The following is a 15,711-nucleotide window of genomic DNA, read 5'->3' as shown; positions in this document are numbered from 1 at the left end:
AGTGAAACATGAGACAAACGCACATTTCTGACTCACCCGTCTTTACGCAAAGCCGTGTAGAAGTTGGCAGAGCTGAGGTCTGCTGCTGCCAGGAGGCGAGAGGACTCGAAAGGACGGATGGCTGCGTGCAAGAAGTAGGCAGGACCAGCTGTGGCCTCCGGAAGTGAAAATGACTTTTTTCAGAGTAAAAGTTGGGATTGGATTGTCGATCTCCTTTGCTTTGTGGACAGGTGAGCCAAATGAATCTAATCAAACATAAATTACGTAAAATAACTTATATAATTACAAGCACAAACCGTGGGAAACTGAACTCCATGCACCTGACAGAGGTGGAAAGTAACTAAGTACATTTTATCAAGTACTGTAGTTAAAGCATTATTTTGAAGTACGTCAATTCAATTCAACTCAAAGGCTTTACTGTCATAGGCAGAAATACAAGTTATCAGTGCAATGAAATACTTACTTTACTGTCCCTCTATTCTGATGCCATCAGTTATTGTATTTAACTAAAATATCACAGAAACTAATGAGTTCAAAAGAATTGAAAAAATAAATACAATGAAAAAAAAGAAAGTCTCCAGGTCTGCTGGTTGTGGATACATGGAATGTTAAAGAACCGGGTGCTTTTAGTCCACAGTTGAGCTGATAATCTGGCGGCTGACCCAGGGTGTCCACGATGAACTTCATCTGGAGACACACACACATACAATTTCAAATTTGTTTTACTTGGAGACACTTCCATTCGATTTAGGAGCGGATGTCTCACTTGAAGACATCCGCTCCTAAATATACCAAATTCTGAGACTTTTTGCGCTCTGTGAAGAAGATACTTACAATGTTATATTCCTGGTTCCCTGGAAAAAGAATCCCAGAGCAAGTTCTGCCGCAACTGGACCCAGAGACCATATATCTATTGGCTCCGTGTAGACCAGACCCAGCAAGGACCTCTGGGGCCCTGAGCCAAGACCAAATAAACAATATTAAACTGATCATTTTTTTACACTCAATGTGTGTATATGAACAAGCATTTGAATGCATTAAAAACATACATCTTCAATACAGCTTGTAGTACCTACAGTATCCCAATGCGTCAACTCTTTTATGTTTAACAAACATTTTTACATTTTGTATGAGAGTTATTACTAGATATACTTTATTATTTTTATTATTATTTTTTTTTTTAAATCCCTTACCCCATCTTTTGGATTTCAAACAAACATACATGGCGCTGACCCTCGATGATTGGATGATCCTATAATAATCAGAGGCTACTGAAAGGACAACGTCCCCGTCATGAGTGCCGATCCTGTCCCACCTGAAACACACCTGGGTGTGTGTGTGTGTGTGTGTGTGTGTGTCACACCGATTATTATTCATTTATTTTCATTTATTGCCACAGGTCGGGGGATCTGATGGTCTGTTTACTTCCTAAGATCATGTTACATTTCGTTCTATTATCAACCATCGATTTATTTCTAATCAAAACAACAGAGACTGAGGCTGAACGCTCAACACACCAAAATCAGAAATCTTATCATTTGATGAACTTTCTTTATCCATCTTTGTGAGTATTGACGCATAATAACCGTAACAGTCTACTTATACGCCTCATCTAAGTGCAAACTGTTAAAATGTCATGTTTAATTGAATCATGCCATTTAGCCAAGTACCTTGGTCCGGTTGACTGTCAAGCTAAGTGTAATATTAGCTAGCTAGTTTGTTTTCTCTCAGTCAACATGCAAATGGAGGATTTCACCAGAGCCAATCTCAGCAAACGCGGGCTTCATTTTTGGAGGAGGAATATGTTAACTGTTTCAAGCCTGGCAGCTGTTGGCCTGTTGGAACTTGAGTGAGGACTCAAGTTCACCTAATGTTAGGCTAGCTACTAGCGCTGACTGAAGACAGTTTGTTAAAGTTAGCAAAAGCTGGCCAGATACAGTTTGCCACAGGACAGCTTTAGTCAGATGAGGGCACGTGTGCATCTGAAAATTTCACAATCGGCGTTAACCTAGCTAAATGATTTATAAGGTAAGATTTATAAAAAAAATTTCTATGAGGTTATACTTTTTTGTCTTGACATTGTTAGTGATGAACATAAATCTTTCAGCAGTATTATATATTTAAATGACAAAAACACTTATGGCTAGCTAGTGAGCTAATACAAATAATGTTTTTGTTTTGAAAGACTTTTGTAAGACAAATGTAAACTGTCCATAAGTTAGTGTGTATATCAAGATGCAAATGTATTAGATGAGGTAATAATTAATAGTTATAAGTGAATAGTTTATGTTAAACTTGAAAGCAGTTAATGTCCCAGTTATAACTAACTCAAAATTGACAGTATCCCGTTCCGCCTAAGCTAACTTATGCTAATCATGCATGCTAATACATTTTATTAAAGCAACTAAAGGTAATGTCGATATAGAGCCACAGCAGAGAAAAATACTGATCTGACACCATGTTCTGTACAAGAAGTAAATGTAAATAGAACATCTTGTTGACAGGGCTACCCCTTTAGCTTTAGGTGCATCTTTTGCATCCTGTATATGGCGGGGCCTGTACCTCACATTAGATACTGTATATAATCACACTCATTTACACAGCACCATCTAGGTGGACAGTTTTAATTGTTGCTTTTTTTCTAACAGAGGGGCCACATTAAAGTTTTCCTTCAGACCCAGGGGCGTGGATGTGTGAGGCAGGAGTTGCTCAGTGACCACAAGGCACCTATGCTAGAGGGCTCTTTTGAGGTGGAGGTCATTTCCACTTTAGAATCCCCTGAAGCGGACATTAGAGTGGTGGGGGACCATGGTGTCAGGTTCAGCCACCTTATGGGTGAAATTGTTCCAAATTTGACTTCCTGTGTGCAAAGTTTTTACCTGTCAACTGTTATACTGACACAATTCTGAGAGTCATGTGTTTCTTTTTAAAGTATACTCAGGTATTTGAAACTGGACCCTAAAATATTTCAACATTTCATCAGTTTTCTTGTTTTTGTTTTATTCTTTTAGTTTCACAATTTCTATACCATGTAGATAGAGGTACTGTTACTGTTTGAAGGAATTATTACCTTCGCTGAGGAGTTGATGTTTTCACCCGTGTCTGTTTGTTTGTTGGTTTGATGGCTTATTTGTCAGCAGGATTAAGCAATAAGTACTGAACCGATCTGCATCGAACCTGCTGAAGGGATGGAGCATGGGCCAGCAAAGAACCCATTAAAGTTTGGGGCAGATCTGGATCATTTACTATGAATTTGAATGCTTTCCTCTGAAGGCTGGTGTATGTTGTTGTAATAGTGTTAGTTATTGCCAGTCAGTCCATTATCCAGAGTGGATGTAGAGCATGTAGAGTGCTGCATTCAGCCCAAATGAAACAGCTATAGAATACATTTTATTTGCTTCCTATCTTTAACCCTGAGCTATGTGTTGTAGGATTAATTTTGGTACTGCTGATTCAGCCTGAGGTCAGCCCAGATGATGATGATGATGATGATGATGATGACGACGATGAAACCTTCACCACTGTAGATGCCTTGTTGGACCTAATAAGGTGAGAAAAAAGTGTTAATTCTGACAGTCAACCCTGATTCTTGGCACAACTGGAGAAATGACAAAAACACTTATGGCTAGCTAGTGAGCTAATACAAATAATGTTTTTGTTTTGAAAGACTTTTAGGAAAACAAATGTAAACTGTCTACGGGTTGAGAGAGAAACACCTACAATGCTGTCCCTTAATCCCTTCCCAGGAGTTGTTTTTGGCCTCCTCTGAAAACTCCAATGATTGTCAAATGTTGAATGTCATATTCATACACTGATCAGCTACAACATTAAAGGCAGTTACTGGCTTTTCCTGCAGCAGCTTCTGCTCCATCAGATGAATGAGGCATTTTTTTAATGCTGTCACAGGAGCGAGGAACAGCTGAGCCGGCATCATTTTTAGGAGGTGTGGCTGAAGGCTCTTCATCTCTGGGCTCTTACTGAGCCTCACCATCAGCTGGACTGGCTGCAATTTGGCTAACAGCTGGTTCCTCTAAAGCTGAGAAAAATATATCGTCAGCTTCTGCTCCATCAGATGAGCGAGGCATGTTTTTCACAACATCACAGGAGTGAGGAACAGCTGCGTCAGTTAAATGAGGTGTGGCTGAAGGCTCTTCATCATTGGGCTCTCCCTCAGCCTCACCATTAGGAGAGAGCTCCTCCTATGTTTAAGGCAAACACTTCAATCAGGGATAGTGAAAAAAGGTTTGCATCATTAGGTCCTCTCAGCAGTGAGGGGCTGGACACTGTTAAGATAGGTTAAAATAACTCTGCTGTAAGTGACATTTTGTCAGAGTTGGTGTACTCATGGATGTGTATGTATCCAGAGATAAACTGTGATGTCAGCAGTAACTAATGAATGTTAAATGAATGCATTGTTTATTAATTTGTTTGATCTGATGCCTTTTATCTGTTTGTTTGTTTTCTTTTTTAATTTCCTGGCATCCATTAATGTTTTACCTATTTCATTAATAATACCTTTTTGGCAATTACTCCTGCCCTCCAACCTGCTTCTGTCGTTTCTATGGGGTGGCAGTGCTGGAGGGCCATAGAGGTCAAAAGCAGATAATAAACATGTCATGTAAAATTAGAGAATAGTATCTTACCATAAAACCCAAATTACATGAGTTTAAACTAAACCAATAAATAAATGTCTATATCAATACACATAAATACAACAAAAAAGATTCACAGCTTGAATAAAATTTTACATTGCTCCAAAAATAGACCAGTCCTCTTTAAGTCACTCTTGCTTGTGTCAACTTGATATTTAATGGAAGGCTGTTCTACAGTATGGCAGAAATAAAGGGAAGACATCCAGGTAATTATAATCACTTTACTTTTATAGATCTACAGGCAAGGACTGAGTAAATTAGTAACTGGCAGTGGTGGCATTAAACCTTACACTCCAGTTTGTTTTTGATGTTACTGATATGAGGACTTTTTCTACTTTTGCGTTTGCAGTAAATATGATGTTCAAAAAAACACCTAAAATGTAAAGAGATATGTTCCATATTCTACTCTTCTCTCATCTTGAATCAAACAGTAACCACATGAAAACAAGACTGCTTTGCTCAGCACACAGCAGACTTCATGAACCCAGGATGGAATCGGATATATACAAAAGCAAACACAAACATAACATTGCATGAGAACACATATAGATAAAGTTGTGACTCTCAAAACATGAAAATGCACATTTATGATTAACATACGAACTGAAAGTACCAACTATCGAGGCACAGTAAAAGTAATTATAAGGGATGTAAGGTAATCCATGCTGACATTTGTGAAGGCTGTTGTAAGGATGAATCTTACTGTAATCTTACTGTGAATCTTACAATGTGGCTCACCTCCTCAATGAGTCAGGTAAAGGAAATATATATATGTAGGACTTTATAGCAAAGCACTTCCCTGTGAACAACAGAAAAGTTCTGAACAACAGCTGCCCAGAATCTGACCACTCTGTAATCCCTTCAGCAGCATGTGCTTGACTCCTTCATCTCTCTGACTGTGTGCTGACCCCTCCACATACATGTAAGCTCTGGTTACCCCCTACAGACGACTAACTGCAGATTTAAACATACTATCAACAATCAGCATCAACAAACAAAGAATCAAAAACAAGGTTTGAGATGCCTACAGGGATCACTCTTTTCACTTGAGTCAAAGGCAGTGCCATTGTAGAGGAAAACAGAAACCACAAACCACTTCTTCTCTATCAAACCCATAGGCATTAGCGTAAACAGCTCTGGGGGGGTTTTGGGACATCCTCGGATCCATCATGACCAAGTGTTCAGCGTTTGGAAAAGGTTTCGTAGTTACTAAGAAATACATATTCGTCCTCTGCAGCGACATGAATTTCAGAGCAAATTTAATGGAAATCAGGTTAGCAGTTGCTGTGTAGTAGTTTTAATATTTTGACCAAAGGGACTGCCTGATGGACAGAGTGAAGTGCAGTCTGTTAAGGTTTTCAAAAGATTAAAGAATTGTGTAGCTATGACAACTTCCTGTAAATACTGTAAACAAATCAGACCAACAATTAGACCATCACCATCAAATCAATAGGCAACTATGTGAGCACTTGTATTTTTTATTTTTATTTTTTTAAATATTATTTAAATAGTGTAACCTTGGGTTATGGATTGTTAAATAAACAAAAAATTTCACCTTGCACTTCAGGAAATTAAAATGACCATTGTTTTTTGGATGATCAATAACTATTTTATCTTTCAACCATTGTTTCAGCATCTGTGATATAACTGAATTAATCAAACAATTGTGGTGTCATCTCCAAAGCACACACAAGAAGGAATTCGAGTGAATTTGCTGTTTATTGACATCAGGTCCAAAATTCAAAATTGCTTTGAAACAATTTACCAGGGAAAATAAAGAATATGACGTCTGTGAAGATTCTCGGTCATCCGGGTCATGGTTATCCAAAAAGGACTGAATCGCGGGCAACTGGACTTGGCTGTAGATACTTGAAAGCCATTGATGTTGCTTGGTTTGTTAGTGCTCCTGGTTGTTGTAACATCAGTTGTTAGAGTCGTTGGGGTACATGAGGCCGAGTGTGAATGGTTGATAGGAAGCGATAATAACAGAAGTTGTCTCAGGGCACTTTTCATATGGAGCAGGTCTAGACCGGACTCTTAATAGTTATATTTACAGAGACCCAACATTCCCCCATGAGCAAGCGCTCGATGTCAGCGGCAAGGAAAAACTCCCTTTTAACGGGAAGAAACCTTGAGCAGAACCTGGCTCTGGGTGGCGGCCATCTGCCTCGACCGGTTGGGTTGAGAGAAACACCTACAATGCTGTCCCTTAATCCCTTCCCAGGAGTGTTAACAACCATTTTTGGCCTCCTCTAAAAACTCCAATGACTGTGAAATGTTGAATGTCATATTCATACACTGATCAGCTACAGCGTTAAAAGCAGTTACTGGCTTTAATGCTGTGGCTGATCGGTGTAAGAATATGACAGTCAAGATTTCTTTGAATTATTTCTTTTTATTCCAAACAAGGTCCTTACTGTCCTTCCAAAGAATTTCCGGACTCTCTTCAGTGGGCTCTTCCTAACTTCGGCAGGTGGACACTCATCTGGTGACCCGCCATTGGCCGATGTCTCTTCAGCTGGACTGGCTACACCTTGGCTAAAAGTTGAGCCAACAGCGTCCATTCCTGCCGCAGCTTCTGCTCCATCAGATGAATGAGGCATTTTTTTAAAGCTGTCACAGGAGCGAGGAACAGCTGAGCCGGCATCATTTTTAGGAGGTGTGGCTGAAGGCTCTTCATCTTTGGGCTCCTCCTGAGCCTCACCATCAGCTGGACTGGCTGCAGCTTGGCTAACAGCTGGTTCCTCTAAAGCTGTAAAAAATATATCGTCTATACCTGCAGCAGCTTCTGCTCCATCAGATGAGCGAGGCATGTTTTTAACGCTGCCACAGGAGCGAGGAACAGCTGCGTCGTTTAAATCAGATGTGGCTGAAGGCTCTTCATCATTGGGCTCTTCCTGAGCCTCACCATCAGCTGGACTGGCTGCAGCTTGGCTAACAGCTGGTTCCTCTAAGGCTGTAAAAAATACATCGTCTATCACTGCAGCAGCTTCTGCTCCATCAGATGAGCGAGGAACAGCTGCGTGATTTAAATGCGATGTGGCTGAAGGCTCTTCATCATTGGGCTCTCCCTCACCCTCACCATTAGGAGATAGCTCCTCATCGACGTTGTCCATTGGTACGACCGCCATTTTCTCCAAAGAATTCTTGGCACTGAATAAAACATGACAATAAATGAATGAGAACTCCTTCAGTAAACAAATCTGTCCAACCCTACTGAAACCAAAAAACAGTAACTTACTACAAGCTGATCTCTACTTGATCCACCAGATGGGCCATGGTGACAAAGGGGTGAGTGAGAGCCTTCCCCGGAGTGATCCTCTTCTCTGCATCTGTATTTAGCAGGCATTTCAGGAGACTGACAAATTCTCTTTGATCCTCCAGCTCAGTGTTTTCCTGCCTCTCTGGGTCATGCTGGATTTAAAACAAAGTGGGTGACAGTTCAGTTTATCTGCTTCCTGTCTCTCTGCGACAGAGCTAATTGAGATCAATTCATTCATTGGTCAAGAAATTGACCACTTACTCTTATCAGGTCATCCAGTCTTCTTAAATGCATGTGCCATCTTTTGGGCTCAATGCCAGTGCCAAGCTGGTATTCCTTCGGGGTCTACAGGAACAAAACATGCATGTCAGATACTTCCTCCTTAATGTGTTAAACATTTTAAATGAGTTGTTGTCTAATTGGGAGATAAAAAAAAGCTGAACAACTGAACCAAGTTAAAATACCTTCATGCACCATCTTGGGTTTTCCCATTGCTGGTTCACCTTAAAAAATGTGTGGGTGTGTTTCCCAGCACTGAGGAGGTGGTCAGCTGGCTGTCCCAGAATGCGTACGATGCCTCTAACCTGAAGAGAGAATATTAAGAATCAAATCAGCCGACACACTATATCAAGTCCCCTGTTGAGTTTCGACATGTGTTTTGGGCAGAAGGTTACAGTCTTTGCATTCAAATCTAGATATATTTGGCTACTTACTGACTGGTATTCGCAGGTTGCCGCGAACAGCTTTATGCCGAGGTACAGGAACCCAAGCAAACAGCCAAGACTCCACATGTCTATGGCCTCGGACACGGGTAGACCCAAGATGACTTCAGGTGCCCTATGTGTAGCGTACAAGAACCACAAAAGCTATTAAGTACATTGTCAAATTCAGCATGTGTACTGAAGATTGATACAGCATCCGCTGGATCATTTACAGCATAAACACACAACTGCAAACATGTTAAATGATGAGCTTTGCGGATTAAACTTACCTGCAACTCAGAGGCTGAATTTTCATCCCATGTCTCTTTTCTGAGGTATGGAAGGACACACCAAAGTCTATCAATTTTACTCGCAAGGGCTCAGCCGGGTGGTTTGCCAGCACTATATTTTCTGCCTTCAGGTTCGAGTGAACGACACCAATGCCCTTCAGAGCGTCAAAGGCCGTCAGCAACTGCAGAGACAAAGGACACAATGTAGATAGTTAAAGCTACCATTGAACAGGGTGAAGGCTGTTACTTAAGCATGTAACTTCTTTCTCAGCTGGCACAGTATATTGCTATTACTTGTTGAAAGATTGATCAAAGCCACATAGTCTTTACCTGGTGCGTTATTGGACGTATCTCACTGAGAGACAGTGGCTTCTTTCGTTCTCTGAGCAGAGTAAGAAGACTCTTGTCCAGCATTTCAAACGCTAGACAGGTATGTCCTTTGTGGTCAAACTTCTCAAAGAGCTGAACCACGTTCTTCTTGACTGGGTCAAGAACGCTCACTACTTCAAGCATTTTGATCTGTGTAGAAAATGACATAGGTACTTGTAAGTGACATAGCATGGTATCAGCAGTTCATTTAAGAAACAAAACTTAAGCAAGAAGATGTGAAAAAACTTCATGATCAAAACAAAATTAAAAGATGTACCTCTCTTTTAGTGGTAGCCTCTGTTTTTAAGATCTTGAGGGCCACAGGCTGTGATGTGTTTAAATTCACGGCCTTGGCAAGTTTGCTAAAGCGCCCATGGCCGATGAAACCCTCAATGAGGTAGCGACTTGTACTGCTGTACAGTATGTCTTTTACTAGCACCTCAGAGCTCTCTGCATTTTTCTTCTCCTTTGTGACTGCTGATAGAGAAGCAGAACATGAAGAGAAAAGGAGAACACGTGAAGGTTACAACATGGAGTCAGCAGGGCTCATTCAGTCAACACAACATGGACAAATGTAGCTGAAGTATTCATTATCCTCACGTAAACAAGCATTTGGTTTTCATTCTACGACCACATGTAGAAGAATAATATGTCAGATACTGAAAATGGCATCATGTCCATTTTTAGTGAGTGGTATTCTCAAAGAATGAGAAGAACAAAATGCACTCAATGAGGGGAAACATTTGTTCAAATGCTACACTGGTCTTCGTTATTCAGATAATTCACTTAAGTAAAAGAAGCAATAGCACAGTGTAAAAATATTCGATTACAAGTACAGGTGTGTATTATCAGAAAAATGTCATTAAATTATCGAAAATTAAAGCACTTTTTCAAACTCTTAACCTGCATAATAATAACATTTCAACTGTCAGTTAAATGTAGTGGAGTAAAAACACGTCTCTCTGGAATGTAGTGGAGTCGACATATAAAGTAGAATAAAATTTAGATACTTATACTACAAGCATCCTAAATACTGTACTTGAGTAAATTTACTTAGTCACTCCTCCTCACTCTGTGTGTGTGTGTGTGTGTGTGTGTGTGTGTGTGTGTGTGTGTGTGTGTGTGTGTGTGTGTGTGTGTGTGTGTGTGTACGTGTGTTGAGTTTTCCTTACCAGTTTTATCTGCTGTCAAACAGCAAATGGTTCTCAAAATGTGTCTCTGCTTCATTGTTAATTCTTCAGCTAACTCTGTTCTGTAAGTAGAGTGAAGTGCTTCAACTAACTCTGTTCTGTTCTGTAGTGAAGTGTTTTCAGCTGAAGGCAAACTAACCAGTTCCAAACATTAAAGGACACTTCATGACATCACAGCAGGGCATCAGTATTATGATGTCATAACATTCTACTCTAAGATTCTATTCGACTCTTTTATCTGAGAAATGAGGAACAATCACTCCATTTAAAGACAAATTGTTCCTTTCAATGCTTTTGATGGCTTCAATGCTACGTCAATGCTGTTGATGTAGACATTTCTTATAAAAGTAATAAAAATCGGCATTTCATGGGCCATCTTTATGTTTTAAATCATTCTGAAACTTGCAAGGCCAAGGCTGACGTAGAGTCAATTGTTTTGGATTTATTTGCGTCATAAAATTTATATTTAAAAAAAAAAAAGTTAACGCCCTCTAATCAGAGATGGGTGGCCCACCTCCTCCATCACCCGTCCTTGAGTGGGATTCTATAAAACCGCCATCATACTGAGTGAATATAAACCGATCTAGACTCATCATTCATGGGAGTTCGGCTATTATGTGCTAACCTTCTACTTAGTATTTTTCAGTTTTGGCGCAATGGTTCAGACTCGTACTTGTGACAGCTGTAGAGGCACCACCGGACTAGATTCTTTCCCTCCGGACCCTCATATGGCTCAGCAGTGGTCGCAGATGGTAGCAGGTCCCTCAATAGCAACACACTGCTATGTACATTTGCAACTGGCATTTTTCATAGAGTGCTATTCTAACCATATGCTTGGCTACAAGAGCTCTGGCTTCAGGCATTACTGGTGCTGGAGCCAACGGCTCAAATTGATGTGGCTCTGGACCACCGTGGTCCTCCACCACACTAATGTCCACTCCAGGGGATTCTGGAGGGGAAAAGACCTCCCACAAGCCACCTCTTCTCTATCAAACCCATAGGCATTAGCGTAAACAGCTCTGGGGGGGGTTTTGGGACATCCTCAGATCCATCATGACCAAGTGTTCAGCGTTTCTCTAACTTTACAGTGGCGAGAAGGGTCACAGGTAATGCTATTGGAAACAGGTTGATCACTGTTTCCTTGCAGGGACATCCCTTATGTTTGAACATGTGAAAACAAAACAAGCGAAATTTCTAGATGTCAGTAGCCCCTTAGAATTTCCTGTTTTTTGCATTAAATGGGAAATTTTGACATGATGTTGTTAAAGAAAAGGTGTCGTAGTTACTAAGAAATACATATTCGTCCTCTGCAGCGACATGAATTTCAGAGCAAATTTAATGGAAATCAGGTTAGCAGTTGCTGTGTAGTAGTTTTAATATTTTGACAAAAGGGACTGCCTGATGGACAGAGTGAAGTGCAGTCTGTTAAGGTTTTCAAAAGATTAAAGAATTGTGTAGCTATGACAACTTGCTGTAAATACTGTAAACAAATCAGACCAACAATTAGACCATCACCATCAAATCAATAGGCAACTATGTGAGCACTTGTATTTTTTATTTTTATTTTTTTTTAAATATTATTTAAAAAGCTTAACCTTGGGTTATGGATTGTTAAATAAACAAAAAGTGTCACCTTGCACTTCAGGAAATTAAAATGACCATTGTTTTTTGGATGATCAGTGACTATTTTATCTTTCCAGGTAATTATAATCACTTTACTTTTATAGATCTACAGGCAAGGACTGAGTAAATTAGTAACTGGCAGTGGTGGCATTAAACCTTACACTCCAGTTTGTTTTTGATGTTACTGATATGAGGACTTTTTCTACTTTTGCGTTTGCAGTAAATATGATGTTCAAAAAAACACCTAAAATGTAAAGAGATATGTTCCATATTCTACTCTTCTCTCATCTTGAATCAAACAGTAACCACATGAAAACAAGACTGCTTTGCTCAGCACACAGCAGACTTCATGAACCCAGGATGGAATCGGATATATACAAAAGCAAACACAAACATAACATTGCATGAGAACACATATAGATAAAGTTGTGACTCTCAAAACATGAAAATGCACATTTATGATTAACATACGAACTGAAAGTACCAACTATCGAGGCACAGTAAAAGTAATTATAAGGGATGTAAGGTAATCCATGCTGACATTTGTGAAGGCTGTTGTAAGGATGAATCTTACTGTAATCTTACTGTGAATCTTACAATGTGGCTCACCTCCTCAATGAGTCAGGTAAAGGAAATATATATATGTAGGACTTTATAGCAAAGCACTTCCCTGTGAACAACAGAAAAGTTCTGAACAACAGCTGCCCCGAATCTGACCACTCTGTAATCCCTTCAGCAGCATGTGCTTGACTCCTTCATCTCTCTGACTGTGTGCTGACCCCTCCACATACATGTAAGCTCTGGTTACCCCCTACAGACGACTAACTGCAGATTTAAACATACTATCAACAATCAGCATCAACAAACAAAGAATCAAAAACAAGGTTTGAGATGCCTACAGGGATCACTCTTTTCACTTGAGTCAAAGGCAGTGCCATTGTAGAGGAAAACAGAAACCACAAACCACTTCTTCTCTATCAAACCCATAGGCATTAGCGTAAACAGCTCTGGGGGGGTTTTGGGACATCCTCGGATCCATCATGACCAAGTGTTCAGCGTTTGGAAAAGGTTTCGTAGTTACTAAGAAATACATATTCGTCCTCTGCAGCGACATGAATTTCAGAGCAAATTTAATGGAAATCAGGTTAGCAGTTGCTGTGTAGTAGTTTTAATATTTTGACCAAAGGGACTGCCTGATGGACAGAGTGAAGTGCAGTCTGTTAAGGTTTTCAAAAGATTAAAGAATTGTGTAGCTATGACAACTTCCTGTAAATACTGTAAACAAATCAGACCAACAATTAGACCATCACCATCAAATCAATAGGCAACTATGTGAGCACTTGTATTTTTTATTTTTATTTTTTAAATATTATTTAAATAGCTTAACCTTGGGTTATCGAATGTTAAATAACCACAAAATTTCACCTTGCACTTCAGGAAATTAAAATGACCATTGTTTTTTGGATGATCAATAACTATTTTATCTTTCAACCATTGTTTCAGCATCTGTGATATAACTGAATTAATCAAACAATTGTGGTGTCATCTCCAAAGCACACACAAGAAGGAATTCGAGTGAATTTGCTGTTTATTGACATCAGGTCCAAAATTCAAAATTGCTTTGAAACAATTTACCAGGGAAAATAAAGAATATGACGTCTGTGAAGATTCTCGGTCATCCGGGTCATGGTTATCCAAAAAGGACTGAATCGCGGGCAACTGGACTTGGCTGTAGATACTTGAAAGCCATTGATGTTGCTTGGTTTGTTAGTGCTCCTGGTTGTTGTAACATCAGTTGTTAGAGTCGTTGGGGTACATGAGGCCGAGTGTGAATGGTTGATAGGAAGCGATAATAACAGAAGTTGTCTCAGGGCACTTTTCATATGGAGCAGGTCTAGACCGGACTCTTAATAGTTATATTTACAGAGACCCAACATTCCCCCATGAGCAAGCGCTCGATGTCAGCGGCAAGGAAAAACTCCCTTTTAACGGGAAGAAACCTTGAGCAGAACCTGGCTCTGGGTGGGCGGCCATCTGCCTCGACCGGTTGGGTTGAGAGAGAAACACCTACAATGCTGTCCCTTAATCCCTTCCCAGGAGTGTTAACAACCATTTTTGGCCTCCTCTAAAAACTCCAATGACTGTGAAATGTTGAATGTCATATTCATACACTGATCAGCTACAGCGTTAAAAGCAGTTACTGGCTTTAATGCTGTGGCTGATCGGTGTAAGAATATGACAGTCAAGATTTCTTTGAATTATTTCTTTTTATTCCAAACAAGGTCCTTACTGTCCTTCCAAAGAATTTCCGGACTCTCTTCAGTGGGCTCTTCCTAACTTCGGCAGGTGGACACTCATCTGGTGACCCGCCATTGGCCGATGTCTCTTCAGCTGGACTGGCTACACCTTGGCTAAAAGTTGAGCCAACAGCGTCCATTCCTGCCGCAGCTTCTGCTCCATCAGATGAATGAGGCATTTTTTTAAAGCTGTCACAGGAGCGAGGAACAGCTGAGCCGGCATCATTTTTAGGAGGTGTGGCTGAAGGCTCTTCATCTTTGGGCTCCTCCTGAGCCTCACCATCAGCTGGACTGGCTGCAGCTTGGCTAACAGCTGGTTCCTCTAAAGCTGTAAAAAATATATCGTCTATACCTGCAGCAGCTTCTGCTCCATCAGATGAGCGAGGCATGTTTTTAACGCTGCCACAGGAGCGAGGAACAGCTGCGTCGTTTAAATCAGATGTGGCTGAAGGCTCTTCATCATTGGGCTCTTCCTGAGCCTCACCATCAGCTGGACTGGCTGCAGCTTGGCTAACAGCTGGTTCCTCTAAGGCTGTAAAAAATACATCGTCTATCACTGCAGCAGCTTCTGCTCCATCAGATGAGCGAGGAACAGCTGCGTGATTTAAATGCGATGTGGCTGAAGGCTCTTCATCATTGGGCTCTCCCTCACCCTCACCATTAGGAGATAGCTCCTCATCGACGTTGTCCATTGGTACGACCGCCATTTTCTCCAAAGAATTCTTGGCACTGAATAAAACATGACAATAAATGAATGAGAACTCCTTCAGTAAACAAATCTGTCCAACCCTACTGAAACCAAAAAACAGTAACTTACTACAAGCTGATCTCTACTTGATCCACCAGATGGGCCATGGTGACAAAGGGGTGAGTGAGAGCCTTCCCCGGAGTGATCCTCTTCTCTGCATCTGTATTTAGCAGGCATTTCAGGAGACTGACAAATTCTCTTTGATCCTCCAGCTCAGTGTTTTCCTGCCTCTCTGGGTCATGCTGGATTTAAAACAAAGTGGGTGACAGTTCAGTTTATCTGCTTCCTGTCTCTCTGCGACAGAGCTAATTGAGATCAATTCATTCATTGGTCAAGAAATTGACCACTTACTCTTATCAGGTCATCCAGTCTTCTTAAATGCATGTGCCATCTTTTGGGCTCAATGCCAGTGCCAAGCTGGTATTCCTTCGGGGTCTACAGGAACAAAACATGCATGTCAGATACTTCCTCCTTAATGTGTTAAACATTTTAAATGAGTTGTTGTCTAATTGGGAGATAAAAAAAGCTGAACAACTGAACCAAGTTAAAATACCTTCATGCACCATCTTGGGTTTTTCC

At 40.5% G+C, this 15,711-nt stretch overlaps 1 long non-coding RNA gene across 1 annotated transcript; it reads left to right on the top strand.

The window, feature by feature from the left end:
* Positions 1-18: 18 nt before the first annotated feature.
* LOC120787621 lies at positions 19-4,665 on the top strand. Its single transcript, XR_005707000.1, has 3 exons — positions 19-230; positions 3,432-3,549; positions 3,907-4,665. It is a non-coding gene; the product is annotated as an uncharacterized LOC120787621 (long non-coding RNA).
* Positions 4,666-15,711: the final 11,046 nt, after the last annotated feature.

The sequence above is a fragment of the Xiphias gladius genome, unplaced genomic scaffold, assembly GCF_016859285.1.
Source record: "Xiphias gladius isolate SHS-SW01 ecotype Sanya breed wild unplaced genomic scaffold, ASM1685928v1 HiC_scaffold_315, whole genome shotgun sequence".
NCBI classification, from domain to species: Eukaryota; Metazoa; Chordata; class Actinopteri; order Istiophoriformes; family Xiphiidae; genus Xiphias; species Xiphias gladius.
Note: the sequence above shows the minus strand (reverse complement) of the source record. Positions and strands in the feature narration are given on the sequence as shown.